We start from the raw sequence: 22,116 nt of genomic DNA, 5'->3' as shown, positions 1-22,116 counted from the left end.
TAGATGATAGATGATAGATGATAGATGATAGATGATAGATGATAGATAGATAGATGATAGATAGATAGATAGATAGATAGATAGATAGATAGATAGACTTCTCAGAGCCAGAAGGAATCATAACCCACATGACTCAGTACCTAATTAGAAATTAGCAAAAGGTGTGAAAGCCTTCCTACAAGCAAGCCTCCCCTAAGCTAACTTCTCTTAATGGGCTCCACCTGAAGCCTGTTAATGGGCTGGGAAGCTCTTAAATCCCATTAACGTTACAGTAGCATAGTAGATAGAGTTCTGGGACTTGGAGTCAGAAAGATTTATCTTCCCAAATTCAAACCTGGCCTCAGACACTTACTAGCTGTGTGACCCTAGGCAAGTCACCTCACCCTGTTTGCCTCAGTTTTCTCATCTGTAAAATGAGCTGGAGAAGAAAATGGCAAACCACTCCAGTATCTTCACCAAGAAAACACCAAATGGGATCACAAAGAGTCAGAGATAAATGAAAAGTACTGAACAACTTAAAAATAATAATTCCATGTGAACTAATAAATAACTAATGAAGTATGAAGAAGAAAAGGGATCTCAGTACAGAGTCCTGGGGAATACCTGTATGTAGGAAGGAGGACATGGATGATGATTCATGAACTGAGAAGGAGTAAAAGAGAACCAAGAGAGAACTGTCATGAAACCTCAATGAAGAGAGAATATATGGCAGGAGGAGTTTTTTTAAAAACTGCATACTGGAGAGAGGTCAAGGAGAATGAGGGCTTTCAAAAGGTCAATGGATTTAGTGATTAAGAAATCATTGGTGACCTTGGAGAAAGAAGTTTCAGTTGATTGGTGAAATCACAAGCTGTATTGCAAGGGCTTAAGAAATAACTAGGAATCGAGGAAGTAGAGAATATGTAGAGAGCTTTTTTCCTAAGACTTTTGCTGTGAAAGTGAAGACATATAGGATAACATAGGACAAGAGAAGACAGGTAGGAGAGATCTAGGATGGCTTGAAGGGATGGTAGAGACAAGTGTAGGGTTTTTTTAAAATATATTTTATTTATTTATTTTTAAAGCAATTGGGGTTAAGTAACTTGCCCAAGGCTACATGGCCAGTTTTTTATGTGGGTGTTAAGTATCTGAGGCCAGAACCAAGTGTAGGTTTTTTAAAGACAAGGGAGATTTGTGTGTATTTGTAGGCAATAGGGAGGATTCTTTTGGGGGTGGGATATTTGGAAATGATAGCGGTGTTTTTTTTTAAAAGTCAATAAAACATTTTAATATTGTTTAAACTCAAAGAGGGGTCCTAGCTGTATCAGTTCCTTGCTACTAAACCTATTGTTATGTTAGAGTGCTCATCTCCCAGTCACTGAGGGTTCAAGTAGTCCAAAATCAGATAAGGAACAAATCAGCTCTTCAAAACATTGAAGGCACCTTGAGTTTCTGGGAAGCACCCAAAGACCTAATCCTTCCACAGCAAGTTGGAGAGGGAATTGTGAGCTCATGCCAGCTCAGGACATCCCTGTCCTTGGATGGATCCATTTGACCACATCAGGCTTTTGATTTGTGCTTTAGGGTTGAAGAAAATGGGGAAGATGAAGAGACTCATAGCAAGTATGTGTATGGGTTAAGAGAAAATCTGAAGGAGACATCTTCTGGCCATAGTTTCAGCTCAGGGAAAATCTGACTGAGAATATAATCCTTTTTTTTGTTGCCAAGATCATCATCCAGACAATAGTTCTGCTTGAAACCATAGTCTTCAGGTACCTTGGGCAAGGTCTAACTCAGGACAATTCAGTGGTTCAGAATTGGGATGGGAATGCAATGAAACACTCTTGGATTATAAAATGAAATCAAAAACAATTTTATTTTTGATACTATTTTTAAAGAACAATTCTTAGCTAAATTTAAATAAAACACTACTCCCCTCCACTTCCAAATCCACACTCAAGTCTGGAAGAAATCGTGCAAGCAGGCCAACCTCTAACCCTCTCTACCCCAGAAGATGTTTAACAGGCTTTGGAAGGCCTACCCTTTTTGTAAGGGTAGGAAATATGTATACTCATGACAAACTTTAAAGTTAGTCTGCATCACTAACATTTTCTCCCTCACTTTTTAAAATTTAGACAATCAACAAAACAATAAATCAAGCTTTGGAGATGTAAATACTCACCCTGGAAATTTAACAGTTGACTCTTAGAGCCAGAGTGAGCTGATTCTAGCATGCTCCTGCCTTCTGGGCATTGGGAATTCAGACAAAACTTCCAGAGCACCAATTGCCACAGATCAGGCCTTGATGCCTCAGGGGTAAGGAGGCCAAATCAACCATTTAAGGTCTAGTTCCCTCAGGCCAGCCAATCCCCAGGAAAGATTCTTGGCCCCCTGGAAGGGAAAGGAGTCCAGCCTACATAAAACAGTTGTCACTCCCACCAGTCAGGAATGTACCAGATAGACAATAGAGATGGAAGTCCACTCTATATCTGAAAGACCCAGCAATCTGCTTGCTCACAAAATAGCCCTGGGCTTTGCCAATGTGTGAATTCATTACATTTGTGCAAATGTACATTTGTTAAACAGGTTTTGTTTTTCTTTCCTTTTTCTTAATTTTTGGGGGGCTGAAGTTTCAGAAGAAGACAGTAGTAATACTGACTAGTAATCGAGTTATCAAAAATAGAAAAAGAAAAGAAAGAGTGAGACATTTTTAATGCACAGAAGAGAACAGAAATAACAGATAAAGAAGACAGCTTTGAAAGCTGAATTTATTATACTCTTACTTTGTATATGGAAATACTTGTTTTGTCTGGTGTTTTTAAAGTTCAGAATAATTTTTTTAATAGCCTTCAGAAAATGGTCGAAGACAGTGCATAAAACCACATACTACCTATTGAGAATTAGTAAGACTTTCTGAAGAGATAGTGTGATTATTGATGGTGAACTAAGTGGACTTTGAGTAGAGGGGCTGTCAAAGCTTGATAATAGCTCATCAGATGATTATGAGGAAGGCAGAACTGGACAATGGTACCTACCAAAAAATCAGGGAACTCCACTCAATCTAATCCAACCACAGATGAACCTCTGTACCGATAATAGGGAAAGACTGAACCCAGAAGCAACTCTTTGTACAATCTAACACCCCAGTCACAGAAGTTCCTGGAGGATAAAGAGTAGTTACAGGATACCATGGTAGCCAGCGTCTGCCATCCACAAGCTCACTGTCTGGTTTGCAGATCAACATGGTCAACCCCAGTCTCACCTGAGGCTCCCAGGAAACTGAAGTTATGCACAGGAGTCTGACAGCCATCCGTAAGTTTTGGACTGGAACTCTAGGCCAGGAAGGGTCTGGCAAGATTGCCAGAATTATCTGGCTAGTGAATAGACATAATTATAATAATTCAGGGAAATGGGAGACGAGCCAAACAAGATTCACTGATGGGTGTTGGTGTTTTCCCACATAGTGCATTTTGCTATAGAAGCATGTTTCCTTAACATGACCACTGTTTATAGAAATGTGTGAAAATGATGCTTTATATTATACTCCTGAAATAAACTTCTGGCATATATATCCTAGTATATAATAGGCAATGTTTCAGCATGTGACCTATATGTGGTTATGGTATGTGACTTTATTATATATAACCATGTATTTACTGGTAACTACAATTCCCAGGTTACCAGCTATGGTAGGCCTGAACCCCTGTTAATGTTCAAATCATTTAAGAACCATATGCCATAAGAACTCTGACAAGATTCTTTTATAGTGGGGAAAACACTTAAGAGGCCAATACTTGAGCCTGTCCAAGTCACTAGAGAACTATACATAATTGGGACTATGAACAAATATGCAGAAAAACACCCTAGTTGATTTGCTAGAAACAGCAACTGTTCAGATGGGGAGGGGGAAGAATGAGAAGGGATCGGTTGGCCCCCTCAAAGTCAAAGATGTAATCACAAAAAGCAAGAGGCAAATAACCAGATGTAAAGCTAAATTTAAAGATTTTCTATAGACCCTGAATTCCTTTTATAAAGTGGGGGAAAGTTCCTTAATTGAACTGGAAAGGGTAATTGCCATTAGTAAATTAAAAATAAGCCACACCCTTCATTGTTCTTAAAATGCTAGTTTATCAACCCTGCAATCCATCTAAGCTGGAACCAGCAGTTTAGGAAGAAACCAGCCCCTAAAAGGGAATGGATTTGTCCTCACTCCAGTGGCCGTGACGTTCTGCAGCTACTAACTCACTTCTTAGAAAGTCAGCCCATTTGAGAGGGTTTGAGAGAATACTGAGAAATGTCCAGCAGAGAGCAAAGAGACAACACAGTCTCTTTATAAAGACATTGACACAGAGAAGAGAAGCATTACAGGGCAGGAAGTAGATTCAAGGAGCAAGACCTCCAACAAAAGAGAAGAGAGTTTATGAATTTAAGAGAGCACTAGCTCTGGAAGACAAGGTGCAGAGAGAAACAAACCCAGGGAGCCCAGCTGAACCACCCACTCAGCAGAGATAGTACATGTGCAGAGAACACATGTCCAAGGAGACTCATATCTTTGGGTGCCTTAAGGAAAAGCAAGTGACTCAGTAGATAGAGCTCTGGGCCTGAAGTCAGGAAGACCTGAGTTCAAATCTGGCTTCAAAGACTTACTAGCTGTGTGACCCTGGGCAAGTCACTTCATCTGTTTGCCTCAGTTTCCTCATCTGTAACATGAGGATAATAATAATAATACTTATTTCCAGGGTTGTTATGAGGATCAAATGAGATAATTGTAAAGCTGTTAGCATAGTGCCTGGAACATAGTAAGGACCATATTAATGTTAGCTATTATTAGCTCTTATTATTTGGGTGGAGAGGTAGCCCTGAGAAAGTGCTATCCACCTATTTATGTGCATGTTGTCTCTACCATTAGAAAGAAAGATCCTCCAGGGAAGGGGCTATTTTTGTTTCTTCCCTGTATCCTTACCATTTAGCAATGCCTGATATGTAGAAAGCACTTAATAAAATGATTATTGATTGATTGATTGATTGATTGATGGGGAATAACCACATTGAGAATACAGTGAGAAGATGCTACTATTCAAAAAGGGTCAGAGAGAAGAACAAGGGATAAGGAAGAGGGAATTTATTGGAAGCAGTCCACCTAACTTCCAAAAATAGTGAGTGTGTGTGGGATGGCTGCTCAGAATCAATTAGAGACCAAGAAAGGCTTGGTTTAGGCATTTAGGAGTCTCAGCCACTAGAAGAGACAGTCCTCAAAGCATTCCTGTCAGTGCTGTGGAGAGGGATACTGTGGTTGATAGCATCCTATTGACCAAGAGGGGTCTTTGTTGCTAGATGAGACCTTTGAAGCCATCTGGTCCAGTCCCCCATTTTGCAAATAAAGAAGCTGATTCCTACAGAGGTGAAGCAACTTACCTAAAGCCATACAACTAGCAAGTAAGAGAAGTCAAAGGATATGAAGAAACAATTTTCCAAAGAATTGCAAACACATGAAAACATGGTCCAAACTACTAATAGTAAGAAAAATACAAATTACAATAATTTAATTATCTTACAACATGCAAGTTGACAAAGATGTTTGGTAGGTTTCTTGGTTTTCCCCTTCTTTATCAAAGACAACCAAAATGACATTACTATGTGGATTCTCTAAATGTCCACATCTTGCTTTTATCTTTATTTACTTCAATTCTTCTTTGCTCTTAGAGCTCAGTGCCTTCTTTGATGAGGGTATGCCATGCTGAGCAAAGATGACAACAGACAAGAATAGTCAATATTGTGGGAGGGGCTATGGGAAGAAAGGCACACTGATACACTGTTGGTGGAGCTGTGGAATGGCCCAATTGTTCTTAATGTCAATTTAGAATTTGAAGGCAGAAGCAAAGGTTCCAATGCACAGAATTATTTTGTTCTTGCAAAGACCTGGGAACAAAATGTGTGGATGCCCATTAGTTGGGGAATAGCAAAAAATAAAAACAACTATGTATGTAAATGTAATAAAATATTTTTGTGATAATAAATTCAGAGGAATACAGATTGATGCAGAGAAAATAGCAGAACCAAGAGTATAAATAACATATAGATAATGACTACAGCAACAAAAAGAAACAGATCACTAAATGGATGTCAAACTCAGAATAATTGAGCTAATGAGTGTCCTGGAAAACAGATGAGGAAATATACCTCCCTTGTCATGGCAAATAGCCATGGGGCTTCTGGGACAGAATGTTGTATACACTATCAGATGTGACTGCTCTATCATACGTTTTTATTTAATTTAAGGAAGAGTTTATTCTGGAAGGGTGGGAGAAATTTGATATTACTATAATGTAAAAATAAGGGGTATCAATAAAACCTATTAAAAACTGAATCCCAGACTATCAGAGCTGGAAGGAACCATACTGGTCATCTAGTTCATTTTACAGATAAGAAAACTTAAGACCTAGAACAGGGGTGGGGAGCCTGCAGCCTTGAGGCCACATGTGGCCTTCTAAGTTCTCAGGTATGGCCTTTTGATTGAGACTAAGTTTTTCAGAATAAATCCTTTTATTAAGGTGATTTGCTCTGTGAAGTTTGGATTCACTCAAAGAGCCACACTTGAGGACCTAGAGGGCCACATGTGGTCTGGAGGCTGCAGATTCCCCACCCCTGGTCTAGAAGGTAACTGACTTGCCCATGGTCATAAAGCTAGTAAATGCTACACAGCCAGGGTTCAAACCCAGGCCCCCTGACTGTAAGCCTAGCATCATTTATGCTACACCATATCTCCTCACAACTCACAATAATTATCTGACCCGGGGAGCAGAGCCAAGATGGCGGAGTAGAAGCATATCCTTCCCGCAGCTCCGGCTTCCACCCTCCCCAATCCATGTAAAAAGGGGACTCTAAACAAACTTTGGAGCTGCAGAACCCACAAAATGACACAGAGAAGCTAACCTCCCGCTGAGGACAGCCTGGCAGGCCAGCAGGAATCCAGCACAGCTCTCTGGGAGCCTAGCCCAGCCCCACACTGAGGCTTTAGCCCCAGGGCGGGCCTGACCAGCCACTGGCCAGAGGGACTTCAGATCAGCAGCAGCTGTGGCCATTTCCAGATTTATCAACACATAGACACAAAGCACAAAGTGAGAGGTCAGTGCAGTCTGGACTTTGGGACCAGTAAGTGGGAGTGTGTGGCTTTTACCCCCAGGGCGAAAAGCCGCTGAGACTCCTGCACAGCCAGCCAGCTTCAGCTCTTGGCCTGCAGAGTGTAGGGAGACCAAGTACCAGTCTGAGGGGTAATCGCTCTTGCTTTAACCTGCTTGGATCTGGATTGCAGTCTAGGGTGAAGGTTCTGGGGTATATGTCCAGCTTGCCAGAGGGTGTGGAGACCTCAGAGAGGGCACCCATCTAATACCTCTGGCAGCTGAGAAAACCCCAGCGTTTGGGACAAAAGCTCCCCTGTCTGGTGGCAGAGTCCTACTGTGGCAAAAAGCCCAAAAGTCAAGTAATTGAGTGGCAAAATGAGCAGGCAAAGGAAACAAAGCGGAGAGAAGATTCCAACAATACACTCCTATTTTGGGGACAAAAAGGAGCAAAGCATGGAACAGGAGGAAAACAGTGAAGTCAGAACTCCTGCACCAAAAGCTTCAAAGGAAAATACAAGCTGTTTACAAGCCATAGAGGACCTTAAGAAAGATTTTGAAAACCAAATAAGAGAAGTGGAGGAAAAATTGGGAAGAGAAATGAGAACAATGCAAGAAAATTATGAAATGAGAGTCAACAGCCTGACTGAGGAAAATAATACCTTAAAAAAGACTGACTCAAATGGCAAAGGAGGCCCAAAAAGGCAATGAGGAGAAGAGCGCCTTAAAAAGCCAAATTTGCCAGATGGAAAAAGAATCTCAAAAACTCAATGAGGAGAATCATTGCTTCAGAATTAGATTGGAGCAAATGGAAGCTAATGACTTTATGAGAAATCAAGATGCTGTTAAACAGATCCAAACAAATGAAAGAATAGAAGGCAATGTGAAATATCCCATGGGAAAAACCACTGACCTGGGAAATAGATCCAGGAGAGATAATTTAAAAATTATTGGACTGCCTGAAAGCCATGACCAAAGTAAGAACCTAGAAATCATCCTCCAGGAAGTTCTCAAAGAAAACTGCCCTGATTTTAGTACCAGAGGGCAAAATAGAGGTTGAAAGAATCCACCAATCACCTCCTGAAAAAGATCCCAAAAAGAAAACTCCTAGGAATATTATAGCCAGGTTCTGGAATTCCCAGATTAAGGAGAGAATATTATAAGCAGCCAGAAAGAAACAATTTGAATATTGTGGAAACACAATCAGGATAACTCAGGATCTGGCAGCTTCTACACTGAGAGATAGAAGGGCTTGGAATATGATATTCCAGAGGAAAAAGGAATTGGGATTAAAACCAAGAGTCACCTATCCAGCAAAACTGAGTATCATGTTTCAGGGGAAAATATGGTAATTCAGTGGAATAGAGGATTTTCAAGCATTCTTGCTGAAAAAAACAGAGTTGAACAGAAAAATTGACATTCAGATACAAGAAGCAAGAGAAGCATGAGAAGGTAAACAGGGAAAAGGAATCATAAGGAACTTATCAAAGTTGAACTATTAACATGGAAAAACAATAATTGTAACTTATGAAACTTTTCTCAGTAGTTGAAGGGATTAGAAATATATATATGTATATACATATATATATATATATATTTGTCTATATATAAGGGTATATGGGCATATGAATGTGTGTATATATGTTTACAGGTATACATAGATAGAGGGCACGAGACCAATTTAACAGGAAGGAATGATACTTAAAAGGTGAAATTAAGAGGTGAGAGGAATATAATGAGAGGAGATGGGGAGAGACAGATTGGGGTAAACTATCTCATACAGAAAAGGCAAGTGAAAATGGTTACAATGGAGGGGAAGAATAGGAACGCAAAAGGGAATGGGTCAACCTTATTCCCATTGAATTTGGCTTGAGGAGGGAGTGAAATACACACTAAATAGGGTATCTCACCCTCCAGGAGAATAGGGGGGAAGGGGATGAGAGGGAGAATGAGGGAAGGGAGGGTAGGCTGGGGGGGAGGGAAGTTGGAAGCACTCACTTTTGAAAATAGATGGGATCAAAGTAGAGAATAGAACAAGTGGGAGATGGGATAGGAGGGAGGGAAATATAGACAATATATCTATTATGTTATTGTTTTGCATTAGCCACACATGTACTACCTTTACTGCACTTTGTATCTTCCCAGTAAAGGTGGGTGACAAGGAAGGAAGGGAATGAATCTGGAATTGAAAGTTTTAAAATCAAATATTCAAATATATATGTGTATATATATATATATGTGTGTGTGTATATATTTATATTATATAATAATATATATTAATTATATATATATAAAAGTATAATAATACTATTATTAATACCATCTTACCTGTAATTGGGAAATAAGATATACAGGCACTGAGGCATAAAGGTTCCCCACCCCTAGTAGACTGTCAATGCATCCAAATCAAAACACATCTTTACCTAGTTGTTATGTCACTGCCAGCAGATAACAGATGATATATGAGGAAAGGGTTATTTTTATGTTCTACCCATTCCATGACATCCAAAAACGATGCAGCCCACTTAGAAAATTCAAGCAGGCTAACCAGAAAGCACTGGAAATTGTGTGAGGAAAATGTAGTGAGTTTTTGGCAGCCTTTCAACTCAATGCGTAGGGTCATAGATTTAGTGGAGATCACAGAGAGTAATTATAACGTAATAATAAAAATAATAGTTAATATCTATGTAACACTTACTATATGCCAGGCACTGTGCTAAGAGCTTTACAAACATCTCATTTGATCCTCACAACACTGGGAGGCAGGTGCCGTTATTATCCCCCTGTCACTGATGAGGAAACTGAAGCAAATAGGAAGAAGTGACTTGCCCAGGGTCATATAGTGAGAGTCTGAGGTCAGATTTGAACTCGGGATTTCCTGATTCCAGGCTAAGCCACTGCTCCCAATTTGTTACCAATTCATGGGACAAAAATCGAAGAGAGTAAGCAATAAAACCCGATATCCTTAGGGGAGCTAGGTGGTCCAATGGATAGAGCACAGGCCCTGGAGTCAGAAGGACCCAAGATTAAATCTGGCCTTAGTCACTTACTAGCTAGCTGCGCACCCTGGGCAAGTCACTTCACCCTGTTTGCCTCATTTCCTCATTTGTAAAATGAGCTGGAGAAGGAAATGGCAAACTGCTCTAATCTTTGCCAAGAAACCCCCAGATTGGGCCACTAAGAGTCAGACAACGACTGAAAGGATTCAGCAAGAATAACATGAATGTTCAAAATACAGATAAGGAGCTAAGTATGCTAGAGTTTTTTAGGCAGAGGCAAATTTAGCTCCATGAAGATCACTGAAATCTGGTGGGACTGAATCCATGAACGTACAAATATGAAGGCAGATGCCTTAATTCTAAAGCAATAGGATAGTTAAAGAAAAGAAGGGAGAATGGAGCAGTTCTGTAGGAAGATATAATAATCTTGTCTTAATAACAATATGTAAGATGTAATAATGGCAGGAAACCCAGAAACCACAGGAGGAAAGCATCACAGAGAAGTATTTGGGGGAAAATCAAGAGAGACTGAAAGGGGATTGATAGTATCATCAGAACATAATATCAACCACCTGAACAAAAGAAGAAATAGATGAGGAGTTTGGAAAATTCTGGTACAGTGATACGAAACAGTAGAGATAAGGAACTTTAAATATTTGGACGTCAGCTGGAGTTCTCTTACTTGGTGAAAAGCAGAGCAATTAATCATTTCTTGGCTTGCTTTAATGATAACTTCATTTTTCAAAAAATAGAGTCAGGCCTGAATCTAAATTCAGCTTTAGATACTTACTAGCTGTGTGACCCTGAGCAAGTCACTTAACCTCTGTTTGCCTTAATCCTTTGGAGAAGGAAATGACAAACCACTCCAGTATCTTTGCCAAGAAAATCACATGGACAGTATGATCCACGGGGTCACAAAGAGTTGGACTTGATTGAATAATTCATAAACAACAGAGGAAGCCATTCTAGACTTGATCTTCACCAACCAGGACCAGCTGCTGCAACAAAAATGAAGGACACCCTCAAAAACTCACCAAACTTGGTGTACCCCAAAGGGTTAGAACCCAGCAATACCACTGCTGAATCTATGCCCTTAAAAAATCAAATAAAGAGGAAAAGGATCCATATGCACAAAAATATTTAGAGCAGCTCTTTTTGTGATGACAAAGAATTGGAAGTAAAGGGACACAGCTGAACAAATTATGTTTTGTGAATGTAACAAAATATTACTGCACCATAAGAAATGACGAAAGAGATGGTTTTAGAGAAACCTGGGAAGACTTGGAAGAAGTGACATAGAGTGAAGGGAGCAGAGCCAGGAGTGTAATTTCTACTATAACAACACCACTGTAAAAATAAACAACTTGGAATGACTTAAGAACTCTGATCAAATCAATGACCAGTTGTGAGTCTGGAGGACAAATGAGGAAGCATGCTACCTACCTGATGATAGGTAATGGGCCTAATATGCAGAATGAGAGAATGAAGAAATTAATTTTACTTGACTACATGTATTTGTTACATGAGGTTCACTTTTGTTTTTCCTTCAACTGAGGAAGGAGGAATGTGGGGAAAAATGAAATCAATTTTTGTTGAATTTTTAAAATTAATTTTTTAAATGATGGGCACCTTGGGGGGGGGGAGTAACTATTCTTTATTAGAATTCATGATAGAGAAGAAAAGTCAGGCATAGTCTGACATTGACATGTAGCCTAGATACTAGGAGAATAGATTTCAGATAAAGGGATAAATAGGTAGGATCTCATGACCTCAAATTCCATTGGAAAAAATATTCCTGGAGGGATGGGAATCTCTAAAGAATGACATTCTGAAGATACCAACCACAATACCTTTGCTAAAGAATACAGAGGTAAGTTTCTAGGCATGGATTGCCCTGGGTTCTCACAGCCATTCACTGAGGGCTTTATTTTGGCGTTAAAGATGTCTCCTCCATTTGGATATGACTTCTCTCTGACTTTGGCTTCTAGGTACCTATTGAAATCACATTAAAGGTGATTAATGTATTCCTTGTCAGTTCAAACCCAGTGAGCTATACCCTTGGATTTGGTCTTTAAAAGATTCACATAGGGGCGGCCAGGTGGCGCAGTGAGTAAAAGCATCGGCCTTGGTGTCGGGAGACCTGGGATCAGTTCTGGCCTCAGATACTCGGCACCCACACAAAACATAACTGGCCGTGTAACCTTGAGCAAGTTACTTAACCTCGATTGCATTAAAAAAAAAAAATTCGCGTAAAGACAACCAAAGCTGAGAGACTCAAAAAAGAGGAAGGCTGCAGAACCTATCAGTGAAGCCCCACCAAACAATCACATGGCCTCAGGACAGGAGAAACCATATAGTTCCAGAGACAATAGCAAAAAAGAAGACAATTCTTGAATAAGCAGAGATATAATGGGCTACATCTTTAAGAGAGAAAAGATAGAGTTCCTGAATAATGCCAAGTCTGTGGACTAAGGGGAAGAATTCTGGGATTGAGCAAGAGCCAGAACCAAGGGGCAGTGTAAGACAGAGCTGAAATATGAACACACAACTCAGAACTTACCAGTAAGTAGCATTGTGAATTATATGGACTATACAGGTCCCAGGAGGGAGGGAGGAAGGGGGAAGAGGAAAGATTTTTACTCTCAAAGGAGGTTAACTTGACTGGCTTTTTTTCCTTTACTGTTGAACTGCTTGACTCATTTTGATTCCGTTTTCCCTGCCAAGAAGAATGACCTTTGACCTGGGAAGGGCAGAAACAAAATGGTTAAATAGGAATTGAAACCCAAGATACATAGCGAGTTAGTAAGAGAAAACTTAGCAGTCCTTGATAAATTCAAGTTGCCAGGCCAGTATCCCTCAGAATACTGAAAGAACAGGTAAAAGTGATTGCTGAGCTGCTGCCAGTGTAAGTTTTGAAAGATCATGTTGAATGGGAAAGGTGCCATAAAATAGAGCAAATGTTCCAATTTTCTAAAAAGGTAAGAGAGTGGAGTCTGTAAACTATAGGTCAGTGAGTTTGACTTTTGATTCCTGGAAACATTTTAGAACATATTAGCAAGGGAAGGGTGAGCGAATGCTAGAGAAGGAATTAATGGTCACAAAAAGCCAGCTTCATCAAGAGTAGATCAGGCCAAACTAAACTCATTTCCTAAAAAAAAAAAAAGGGGGGGGCCTATTAGATTAGTAGATGAAGGGAATGTTCCAAATATAGGTTACTCATATTTTAACAAAGCATTTGAGAAAATTCTCTCTTCCTATTCTGATAGACAAGATAAAAGATAGGAGTTTGATGATAGTAATTTAATGGACTCACAATTTGTTGACCTCTGACCAAGAGAATGTCCATTAATAACTTTATGTCAACTGGGAAGGTCTCTAGTGGAGTACCCCAGGGTCCTGGCATAGTAGCATAGATTTTTAGAAGTGGTAGAAACCACAGGGGTCACCTAGTCTAACCTCCTCAAAAAAAGAGACCCAAAAGGTTAAGTGATTTTTTTCCCAGTCGCATAATCTAGAAAGCCACAAAGCTGAGATTTAGAGGTAGGTCCTCTGCCTCCAAATCCAACATTCCTCCTATCATGCTAACATGTCTGAGATATATCAGGTTCCAGAAGAACTCTTTTTGTGTATGGAGGAGGGGAAGAAGAAAGAATCAGGCCTGAATAAGTACAGAATGGCCTGGCCACAGGAGATTCCAGATCAAACTGTACTCTCAACTACACTCAGAATGACTGAACCCCAGAGAGTAAACCAAGAATTAACCCTATTTCTCCACAGTCCTTTAGCTTGGAAATAACCAGGGCCCATCCTGCTATATATCCCTTTTTACACCTAGCTGTTGACAAAAATCAGCCTCCTTCTAGAACCTGCCTCTATTTAAAAGGGTTAGCTGGAACTAGAATTAGCAAATAGATACTTCAAACACACTACATTATACTTGGTAGGCCTGTTCCTAATCCCATCACACCTCTATACACTCTCTAAACAACCACAAATCAATTCTTTTTTTTTTTGCTTTTTGGAGGGCAATTGGGGTTGACTTGCCCAAGGTCACATGGCTAGTTTTTGTGCTAAGCGTCTGAGGCCGGATTTGAACTCAGGTCCTCCTGACTCCAGGGCTGGTGCTCTACTCACTGCACCACCTAGCCACCCCCACAAAACAATTCTATCTTAAAATTTTTTTGTCTTACAAGGTTAACTATAGTTCAACTGAATTTATAAGCACAAGTAGAAATATACTTACAAAATAAATTAGCAAACATTTACTAAGCACCTACTATATACCACATACTATGCTAGGCACTGGGGATTCAAAGACAAAAGTGAAAGTTTCTGGCATTAAGAAGTTTATATTCTATCAGGGACAACATATATAGAAGTATAACCTGTATACCCATATGGGTACGCCCTGGAGAGTTGGTTAGGTAGGAATGAACCTGTTACCCAGAGTTCCCCAAAATTCCAGGAATTTTGAACTTGGGGAAATTTTGGTGAGAAGCCACACGGCCAAGACACATAAAAGCCACACAAAGAGGCAGAAGAGAAAAAAGTCTGAGCCATACTGGTCTCCCATTCTTCTTCCAAGGAGGCAGCTCTAACAGGGCTGGGGGCATGTGGGACTGAACTCATGGTATGGCAGGGAATTCATGAAGGCAGTTTAGAAAAGCAGGAGGAGTCACAATCTGGTGGGCCAGGGAGAGCTAACTGGAGTAGAGATCTGATCAGAGACCAGCAACAACTATAGCTGGTAAAACTCCTAGAATCTGGATGGAGACCCTTTTGTTTGTCGTATTTTCCTTGGAGGACTCCAGGGAGAACCCCGTTGCCCCTTTCCCTTAGGCGTGTTATTTCATTTCTCATTCCCTTCCTTACAGGTGAGGAGGAGGGATGAAGAAACAGGAAAGGATTCAGTAGCTCTCCCTCCCTCCAACCATCACAATATGCAATTGGAAACCGTGTTCATTTTTAATGTTTATCTATCGGCGCAGCTATGCTTTTTGAAATATAGCCATTAGCAGTTTTCCATCCAAGCCCCTAAGTTTGAGGCTTGGGTCTAAGAGACTAGATGTCACACAAGTAGAAAGTGACAGAGCCAAGATTCCAATCCTGATCCTCCAAATTCAGATCTAGGCATCTTTCCACTATACCAGGCTGCTACCCTATGATGATATATAATTTTTTAAATTGACTTGGAATATCCACAGCAAAATTTTTTTTTAAAAGTTCAAAAAAATATGTGATAATTCACCTTACCACATTCCGGAATCTTGGATATAACTGCTGTTTTCCTTCTTAATTTCTTCTGCCAGGGGTGTGACCTCTTGCCATTAAAAAATTTTCAGTGTGAGCATTTACACTTCAAAAAATCATCAAACACTACACATTAGAGATTGATTTATTGTTTTCTTGATTTCTATACATAAGAAGTGATGAAGAAAATGTCAAGAATGCAGATTTAACTTAAAAGTGTGTCTAGCTTCCCTTTTTTTTTTTTTTGAGAGGAGGGCAGATTGCTAAACATTTACCAGCACATGGCTGTCTTCTTCTCAGGTCTCCTCCTCCATCCCTGACATTTTTCCATATTTCTTTCCCACCCCCAGAAGCTCTAAATAATCTTTTAAAATAACATTTAAATGGAGCAACTGAGATTTTAGCATGATCCTTGCACACATATTAAAAAAAAAAAAAACAAAACCCTGGCCTTGGGTAACTTCTGCTGTTATCACTATCACCACCCCTCCCCCAGATTTTCCTTCTTAGTCCCTGTTGTGGCCAGGCCCTTCACACAGCCCTGAGCTTTTCTGATTCTGATTTTCTGAATATAGCAACTCATGGAGCTGGAATAAACAAATAAATACCATGGTAGCACTAAAAACCCAGAACAGAAGGTAGAAGGCCCATTACTCTTCATTATTGGCCTGAAGGGATGGAATTTCAGTCGGGATGGGGGAAGTGATCATACTTCAACAAATAGATGGAGAGCAGAAAAAGGCCCAGGCTACATCATCCCTCACGGTATTAGTTAGGAAGACTAAATAAAAACAAGATGCCTGGGTAGTTGTTAAGAGATGATCCTGACAGGTCATAAGGAATGCTTTCTCCCTTAGTTCTCCAAGACCTTCCTGGATGATGGTACCCTCTCATAATCACCCCTTCCTAGCCCTAAGCATTCACAGTTGTGCATACTATAGAAACTTATGAAGGAAACACTCAAAATAAAACAGGGAGGAAAAAAGAAAAGAAAAAAAAATGAAACAAGCTGTGGAACCGTGCCCCAACATCTTTGGTCACAAAATAATGAAACCCATACAGAGGTATTTAGTTCATCATTTAGCAGGGGAAGTCGGGTCTATGGGGATTCCTGGTCAGGGGTTCTCTTTTCCATTAATTTGTCATAGCTCCTTATTTGGAACTAACCTATGCACCACCATAGATCACTGGCCAGGACAGAGGTTACATCAGCCAAAGCCACTAAGCTGCAGAGGCAGGTCAGGGAAAGGGGGAACGGTTTCAGGGCTCACCCCTGAAAGAAGAGCAATTGTTCTGCATTCTCAGCACTCCTCCTTGACTGTCCAATGTTTCCAGCTACAATGCACAATGCACTTTGGCAGGAAGGAAGACAGCATGAAAAACTATATTGAGCAGTATTTATAATGTAAGCAGCTTGTGAACTTCCTCTTTAAAAATACAATAAAATCAGTACTCTACATGCTGCTTGGTAGTGCCCCGTATTACTTTTTCAATAACTTTTTTCAAAAAAGATGCACACATATAAACATACAGATAAAACACCTGGATAATGGATTAAGGGACTTTTATTATCAAGCAAGGAAAGAGAAAAGATAGGGTTTTCTGCACTCTTCTCCAGAATCTGGGACCCATTTTTAGAAATTATGTATTTCCACTTTTAGAGCATTACAACAGGCTAAAGGTAAAAAGTTCAAATCCACACCTCTGCCTCCTAGAATCACTTGATCTCTTCAAAACTCAGTTTAGATGCTGTCTCCTACAGTTGGCCTTAGCATATCACTCAAGTGGCTATGCCCTCCCCTGAGATTATTCTGTAGCTCCTTGTTTTTTTAAAAGTAATTTAATATCTTGTTTTTCCCCAATTACATGTAAAAACAATTTTACTTTTCGAACTGTGAGTACCCAATGTGTATTTCCTTTGTACAAGAAGCAGTATGGCACAATAGAGAGGCAGATCTGCCTCTGGCACATAGTGGCTATTTTAGCTAGAGCAAGTCACAACTGTCAATTCTCTAGGCAACTCCCTACAATTATAAGTCTTCAGCATAGAGATTTCTGTCACCCAAGGAATTCCTGATTCAATGAAATCAGAGGTCCAGTCCATATTTCTATTTACTTTGTATTTATTTTGGTTTGGTTTATCTGTGTATATGCTCTGCTCTCAACTTTTAACAGAAATTCTAAAAAGTCCCCAACATACACATTAGATGGATTCCCTGAGGCCAATTTTATGGGAGAACTTGGAGAGTTTTTGTTCTTGTTAAGTCGTTTCAGTCATGTCTGATTCTTCATGACCACATTTGGGGTTTTCTTGGCAAAGATGCTGGAGTAGTTTGACATTTCCTTCTCTAGATAGATGGGGAAACTGAGGCAAATAGGGTTGAGTGACTTGCCCAGGGTCACCCAGCTAGTAAGTGCCTGAGACCAGATTTGAACTCACGAAGATGAGTCATTTTGATTCTAACATCTTATGAGAGGAGAAAAGAGAGATATTCCTCCAAAATGCACAGGTACAGGTGGGGTTGAAGTCTGCACCAGTGGGGGGAATATCCACATTTTTGAGATGACAGATTCATTTGATCATTGGATCTGCTATCGATCCTCCTTCCCAATAGAACAGAAGCCCCTTGAGAGCAAGGACTGTTTTGTTTCTGTTTCTATTGTCCCAGCATCTAATCCAGTGTCTAGGATACAGTGAGCATTTAATAAATGCTTATTGAATGAGTGAATGCCCATGACACAGATTAAGCAATGAGTTGTTTAGTAAAGAGAGAATCACCTAAACCTTTTGGGACTAGTTTCCTTCATCTAGAAACTCAATTTAATTCAAAAAACGTTCGTTGAGTGTCTATAATATGCAAAGCATTGTGCTACATGCCAGAGGTACAAAGAAAAAAAGATTCCCTGCTCCCAAGGACCTGATATTTTACTGGTAGCAGCCTTTCAGAGATCTAAAGTATACTTTGCTATGTGATGGATCCATGATCTCTTCAGCAAGAACACTAGACAGGACAGTTTACCCTGCATACCTACTCATATGGTGTGACGTTTATCCATGACCTTCTTTTCCAGGGTACAAAGGTGAGCAGAATGAACCTGATCCAAAGACCACAAATAAAGGGTAAACCTACTGGATCATCCTACACTGACAGCAGAAGTAAAATTCCCACTCACTCACTGAAGTCAGGTTTCTAATCATCTAATCATCATTTACTGAACTCCTACAATCTAATCTGCCAGATGCTGCTCCTCTGGCTTTCTCCAAGTCCTAGCTAAAATCCTACCTTCTGTAGGGGGCCTTCACAGATCCTCCTAATGCCAGTGCCTTCCCTCTGCTGATTATTTCGAATTTATCCTGTATATAATTTATTGAACATTCTGCATGCTCTCTCCCCTTGTGAGCTCCTTGAGAGCAGGGACTGCCTTTTACCTTTCTTTGAATTCCTAGTGCCTAGGACAGAGCAGGTATTTAATAAATGTTTATTGAAGGAATGACATATTCAAATATTGGTTAGCTTAAATATATGTAGTATGATTAATAGAGTAGTACAGATTAATAGAAATCAAGCAATATTTGACTACTTAAAATATTCCACTGAAGTTTTCATCTAAAGTAATCTTTTAGTACAGAGCTGACCCTGAGTTCTTGAAGACTATACCAGCACTACAGAAGCTCTGAAAAGTCCTATATCAAACTGGAAGGACTTAGAATATGGGCCTAGTGATTATATGTACATTGATTGTTCATGTGAGAACTGGCCCAATCAATCAATTAGTAAGCATTTTATTAAGTGCTACTCACTATGTACCATGCACCATATAAGTGCTTTTAGTACAAGAAAAAAAGCAAAAAAAAAAAAAAACAGTCTTTATCTTCAAGGAGCTTATATTCTAATCAGGAGAAACATTCCTAAAAAAAAAAAGGCAGGTAGGTGGTACAATGGATAGCGGACTGGATCTGGAGTCAGGAAAATGAGTTCAAATCCCACTCCAGACATTTACTAGCTGGGTAACCCTGGACAAGTCCCTTCCCCTCTATCTGACTCATTTTCCTCATCGGTAAGATGAGAATAACAGAACCTGTGTCCCAGGGCTGTTGAGAGGATAAAATGAGAGAATATTTGCAAAGTGCTTTTCAAATCTTAAAGCAGGGTCTCCTGCTCAGGGCAGAGATTCCAACTGGAGCTGTTCCTGGCTGAGAAGGCTCTAGGAAGGACATCAAAGACTTCTAGGAAAAGGCAGGTTACAGTGTTCACCTCCACATTCTCAAGCAAGCTGAGATGTTTGAGAACACCAAAAGACAACCTGAAGAAAGAAATGAAAAGGTTGTGGAAGTGGGAGAGAAGGAGGGAGAATTTCAGAAAGAGAAGGAATCTAAGAAAGCCTCAACCTCAGGCTCCATGTTGGTCAGATGTGCCACCATTTCAGTTCCAAGTGACCCAGAGAACAGTGGAAGTGAAGAGAGTGCTGATGGAGAATTCATTCTGCTTCCTTTGCCACCCCAGTGGATCCCAGGACATGGTGAAGACTTGGAAGATGCCCTTATTTCTCCTGACCTCCACCTACCAGACTGGCAGCAGTGGTGTTAGGAATAGAGACAATTCTGATGACAGCAATGAAAATCAAGACAGCAGCAGTGATTTCAGTGACAAACCTTAAAGCATTACATAAATGTTCACTATTATTATGCTAGCTATTACATAAATCAGTGTATAGACAATACTCAGATTAGAAGGACGGTGAACTTAGCGTGGTGAGCATCTGGCAAAAAGGGGACAGGGCAGGATATGGAAAGGCCTCTTGACAGGTGGCATTGGAGGTGAGGGCTGAAGGAAAACTGAGATTCTAGGGAACAGAGGAGAATATTTCAGTTATAGGGGACAGTCCATTCAAAGGGACTGAGAAGTGTCACATGTGAGGAACAGCCAGACAAACAGGCTGGACTATAGAATGCATAAAGGGGAGTGAAGTACAAGAAGACTGGAAAGATGGGGGGGAGGGGAGAGCGGGGCAGGCTGTGAATGGCTTTAAATGCCAAACAAACTAGTTTTTATTTTATCTAAGAGATAAGAAGTAGCCAGTGGAGTTTCTTGAGTAGGGAGGCAACATGGTTAAATCTATACAGTTAAGTCCAGACAGTTTCATCACCAAAAAAGCTTGGCTTCAGAGTGATATAATGTATTTCAGCTGCAGAAACTTTTTTTTAAATTTTATTTATTTTATTCTGAACTTAAGAAATAAAACAAGCATTTCCATAACATAGTAGAATGATTGCACATGAAACTGCAAATCTGTTATGTGTAACTTGCTATTCCTTATAATATATAATAAAGTTATCATGTAACTCTTTTTTTCCTTTTCTTCTTCCTTCCCCCATCCTAGAGATAGCTACCATTAGATTCAAATACATACATATGTGTGTTTGTGTGTGTGTATAAAACCATACTATACATACTTCTATTTATCAGTTCTTTCTCTGGATGCAGATATGTCCTTTGTAGCTTCATATGTCCTTTATAGCTAATTTGGCTATTTATAATAGCCAAAATGATTTAGTGGCTACCAGAGCACCAAGGGGGATGATCTGCATTGGTAGAGAAACTGTCCAGTAATGAAATCCCAGATTCTTGGAGTATTCAAGCATACTATCCCAAAGAAAATAAAACACTTCTATTCCTTCTTTATAGCAAATGGAGTCAATGGGTAGGAACACAGAATTGAATGTCAGACTCAGTTGCTGCATTTAGTTTTGCTGACTTATTTTCTACACACACACTTTTTTATTCTTTTTTTTTTAAAGGGGATGGCTTGTTGTATATTTAGAAATAAATATGAAATATAAGCAATTTTTTAAATCAATAAGTTCAATTTTTTATTTTGAAAAATACATATACAATACAATTACATATAGATACATTACCTGCTTTGAGCAAATCCAATATATAAAGATCCCAAAGAGATGAATTAGAAAACCATAGGATCTTAGCACTAGAAGGGACTATAGACATAAACTAGTGCAATTCCCTGATTTTAAAGATAAGGAAACTGAGACCAAGTTACTTACCCAAGGTCGTGCAGGTAATAAGAAGCAGAGCCGGGATCCGAACACAGATCCTCCAACTCCAAATTCAGTTCTTTTCCCACTGTATCACATTGCCTCCCAAATGACTGTTCACATTGCAAAAGGATGCTCAACTTTTCAAAAGGATTCACCGTTGCTCTCCTTAAATAAAGAACAATCATAAAAATAGTGACCATTGATATAGAGCTTTAAGGCTTTCAAAGCCTTTGCAAATATTATCCCATTTGATCCTCACAACAACCCTGCAAGGTAGGTGGTAAACCTCTTTTACAGAGGAGGAAACTGAGGTAAACAGAGGTTAAGTGACTTGCCCAAGGTCACAAATACCTAGTAACTAGTAAGTATCTTAGGTAAGATTTAAACTCAGTTCTTCCTGACTCTCAGTCCAGTACTCTTTCCACTTTACCACCAACGTATGTTTTAAATAATTCCAACTTGGTTTGGGTCACTTGTCTTTTCTGGGTCTCAGTTTCCTTTTCTTAAACCCAATTCACTATGAATCTCATTGATGGGATAAATTAAGGTACCTGCCTAAGCACCACTTAAGGTTATTTTTTAGTCCCTCCTTTTTAGTAAAGGTAAAGAGTAACTGCTTCACTTTTGTCCAGCAAGCTGGAGGGTCTTCCCCTCCCAGTTTGAATGTAGTAGTAGTAGTAGTAGTAGTAGTAGTAGTAGTAGTAGTAGTAGT

General features: G+C 39.7%; 2 long non-coding RNA genes across 2 annotated transcripts in view; one reads left to right on the top strand and one right to left on the bottom strand.

Moving 5' to 3' along the window:
* The window catches only part of LOC138173437 (uncharacterized), a 48,401-nt gene extending 46,074 nt beyond the window's left edge, over positions 1–2,327 (bottom strand). Inside the window, exon 1 of the long non-coding RNA XR_011171396.1 lies at positions 2,162–2,327. This is a non-coding gene — a long non-coding RNA (uncharacterized lncRNA). The remainder of the gene's footprint in view (positions 1–2,161) is intronic.
* Positions 2,328–12,424: 10,097 nt separating this feature from the next.
* On the top strand, positions 12,425–20,695 carry LOC138173435 (uncharacterized). The gene is made up of 2 exons (XR_011171392.1): positions 12,425–12,658; positions 18,419–20,695. It is a non-coding gene; the product is annotated as an uncharacterized lncRNA (long non-coding RNA).
* Positions 20,696–22,116: the final 1,421 nt, after the last annotated feature.

Source organism: Petaurus breviceps, unplaced genomic scaffold (genome assembly GCF_028583685.1).
Source record: "Petaurus breviceps papuanus isolate PSGF00001 unplaced genomic scaffold, PetGlider_PUasm1.0 582, whole genome shotgun sequence".
Classification (NCBI taxonomy): Eukaryota; Metazoa; Chordata; class Mammalia; order Diprotodontia; family Petauridae; genus Petaurus; species Petaurus breviceps.
The sequence above is the reverse complement of the archived record's forward strand: the minus strand, read 5'-3'. Positions and strand labels throughout refer to the sequence as shown.